This window comes from Poecilia latipinna, unplaced genomic scaffold (genome assembly GCF_001443285.1).
Source record: "Poecilia latipinna isolate Pla-1442-1.1 unplaced genomic scaffold, P_latipinna-1.0 Scaffold5732, whole genome shotgun sequence".
Taxonomy (NCBI): Eukaryota; Metazoa; Chordata; class Actinopteri; order Cyprinodontiformes; family Poeciliidae; genus Poecilia; species Poecilia latipinna.
In genome coordinates, this window is record NW_015118348.1 from 794 (window position 1) to 4,221 (window position 3,428).

The 3,428-nt window shown below is 42.3% G+C and overlaps 1 long non-coding RNA gene across 1 annotated transcript; it reads right to left on the bottom strand.

Moving 5' to 3' along the window:
* Positions 1 to 430: 430 nt before the first annotated feature.
* On the bottom strand, positions 431 to 1,789 carry LOC106943698 (uncharacterized). The gene is made up of 2 exons (XR_001423989.1): positions 1,708 to 1,789; positions 431 to 1,197 (listed from the first exon to the last, which is right to left on the bottom strand). It is a non-coding gene; the product is annotated as an uncharacterized LOC106943698 (long non-coding RNA).
* Between the last annotated feature and the right edge of the window lie 1,639 nt (positions 1,790 to 3,428).

The following is a 3,428-nucleotide window of genomic DNA, read 5'->3' on the forward strand; positions in this document are numbered from 1 at the left end:
TTTTTTTCCTTTTTATAGATAGTTTCTGTCACATTTTTGTCTTCGAGCAGGTATGGAAAGCCCATGTTTTACCTGGTTTTTCCGCAGTATTCATTTGTGGAATATTTTATATAAAACTCAAAAATACGATTTTAATGTGTAAAAGCCTTACAAAAACCGTATCTGGCAGAAAGACATTCACTTTTCAAGGTGCAACATGAACTGACTAGAAAAAAATATTATTGTGAGAAGCAAATGTTTTCCATGGGAATGTAAAGCTTTTGTGAGACAATGTAAAATACATGTCTCACAGAATGCTTTCTAGGGAAACTTTTTTTTTTTTTTTTAAATGTCTCCCGTTTTGGTAATAATTTTAGAACATCGATGGCCCAGAAAACATTTTTGTCCCTTCAGGCCTTCCATAAGTCCTATTGTTTTTTTTTTTTTTTTAAATCAGCTGATGAAGCAGCCGGTCACGTTAAGCTAGCGGTCCTGTCGATGACCAGGATCCGGGACATGATCCGGTTCATGCCGCGGCTGTGACTCGGTGCTCCCCGGCTCCAATAACATTTATCCAGGCAAGAATTCGTCGCCTCCTCCCCCATTGCTATCAACGGAGTTTGGCCCTCAGACCGCCGGTTATCTCCGGACCTTTGCCCCCTGCTCTGTTAGCCAGGAGCTAGCTGCTGCTGCGGCTGCTGCCATAAAGAGGAGCGGGAAGCCGGAGGCTGAGTGGCCGGGAGAGCGCGCGCTGCAGCGGGATGAAAGATGGCGTCTGTCCGGGTGGCTGTGCGGGTCAGGCCGATGAACAGGCGGTGAGTGGCGGACACGGTGGTTTTTCTGGGTTAATTCTGTGGTTTTCGTATCGGTTGGTTACTGTATTGACCGCTGCTGTGGTAAAGATTAATTTTGGATGTTTCTGGACGTTTTCTCCCAGTTTGCGGCTGTTTTTGGCCTTAATGGGGGCAGCAGGTGTCCGCAGGTGACCAGGCTGTTTCACCTCAAATTCTTTCTCCTCTAAATTAATACCTGGAATTATTCCCACACATGCGAGTCCAAACCCGAAGGTTCTGGTTCCGACTGTTTCCCCGTTTCCCCCGGGGTCGGGTCGGAACATTGTCTGTTTATGAAGTTCAGCCGTTGTTAAAAGTAATTTCTGGTCTTTCTGACCGGAGTTTGGGATGATTTCCTGCATCATGTATGGGCTGGAGGCTGCTCCTGTGTGGAGATTTTAAAAATATTTAGCATTTAAATGGCTGAAAAGTTTCTGCGTCTCTCTAACATGTCTGGTCTTCATGTTGAGGTTTTTTGAACCAATAATCTCAAACGAGAACATTTTCGTCTCTGCATCATATTTCCTGCAGAAATCAGAAGTTTTACTGATTTTATGGAAATAAATTAATAGTAAATGTTTATTAATTGAATTTAAAATGTGTTTGAATCATTTCTGAACAAAAAACTAGAAACATTTTGAGGAATTGATTTGATATTGACTGATTATTAATCTTATCTCATTATTGCTTTGCCCAAACAGCAACATTGATCTGCTTTTCTCTCTAATCTTTGAAATGGGTTTTTTAACATTTACTTAATTTATTTATGTTTTTAAACATTTATTTATGTTTAAATAATAAACTTTATCTGAGAAACGTTCTAAAATGATTCCATACTTTATCATCTGGTGAAATCAATAAATCGTGTTAATAAATATTAAGTTTTAAAGCAAACCAGGCGTCTTGGTGAGAAGATCTCTGATGGTTTTGGACTCTGAGGTTCTTCACCTGAAGTTCGGTTCCAGAACCGGAGCTCGTACCAAAGCCAACCCGTTCTCCTGCAGAGCAGTGACCTTTGACCCTACTTCACTGCAGCGTGCCAGCTTTACGTAACATTGTTGCCGTCAGATAGCAGATTTCTGCTGAAGTCGGGCCGGTTCTGGAGCGGCGGCGCATCGACCTGCTCAGGCAGACGGAGGTGCAGCTGCAGCTGAGAAACATCCTGCAGGTCAGGCTCCGGTTCCCCGGTCCAGAACCTCTGAGCCTCAGCAGAACCCGAGTCCATCTGGTTCTGTTGTCACGTTGAATTGCCTTGGTGCTGAAAATGTGCTATACAAATAAAATTACCTTACCTTACTTTAACATCTGACTGGTTTTACATATTTTGGCTGTTTTTAGTTCTTATTGTTGTTTTAGTAGTTTATTAATTTGCTTGTGAAAAATGTTTCTGTTTTTCAAGTTGTTGGTTAATAATTGTAGTTTTATGTGTATTTTTGTTTGGATGTGAGTATTGGACCCGGCTGCAGGTTTTTACCAGTCAGCTGATCGGTGCGGCAGGCAGGCGGTTAAACATCATTAAGCTGAATTTCTGGACGTTTTGTTGCTCCATAAACCTCGATCCGACGATGAACCAGGAAATTCTTTTAGTTTGATTCTCCTTCATAAATCGGTTTTATTATTCTCATGTTCGTTTAGTCAGGTTTAGCAAACCTCCATGTTTTCCTGTCACTCATCCAGACTTGAACTATTCCCTTTTGCTGCTTTTCAGTTCGGTCCAGCACCAAAACATTTTTCTGATTTTAATCCTTTAAATATCTCTATACATCCCTCTCAAACATTGTCGTTGTTTTCTAAAGAAAAATTATAATAATCATGTAAAATGAACATCCCATTCTCAAATTGTAAAGCAGACCTTTCAAATAAGGGGTACAAAGAAAAAAAAGGTACATGTTTTCATTATTTATTCAACAAAAGTATTTTATCTGTCAAAAACAGAAAATCATGTGAACTCTTTCGGTTGGCACCTTGTGGCTCCTCCTTTTGCAGCCATTGTTTCAACTAAACGTCTTTTGTAACTATGGACGAGTGTCTCACATCTGCTGTTTGGGATTTTTGTCCACTCCTCCTTGCAGAACTCTCAGTTGAGAGAGGTTGGAGGGACATCTGGCCTATACGGCCCGTTTCAGATCTTGCCACAGCATTTCTATGGGATTTAGATCCGGACTTTGACTGGGCCAACCCAGAGTGCAAATCTTTTTTCTCTTAAGCCATTCTTTGGTACTTTTGCTGGATTGTCTTGTTGCATAATCCATTTCTGTCCCAGCTTCAACTCCCTGACTGATGGCAGAGATCCTGCCTGATGATGGTCCTGGTAGTGATGGTCCCTGTATGCAGTCGTCCGGGTCCGGAGGCAGAAAAGCATTTCCACCACCGGGCTTCACTGCTGGGAGGAGGTTCTCCTCTTGAAATGCAGTGTTGACTTTTCTCCAAACCTGGCGCCTGTGACTATTCAGTTTTGGACTCATCCGTCCGGAGAATGGATTCCAGAAGCCTCTGGCTGTCTGGCAAAGTTTAAACGGGCAGCTTTGTTCTTTCTTGAGAGCAGAGGCTTCCTTCTAGGGTTAGGGTACGTTGATCTCAGACGCTGACGGAGGTCTGCAACTCTCTGGAGGTGAC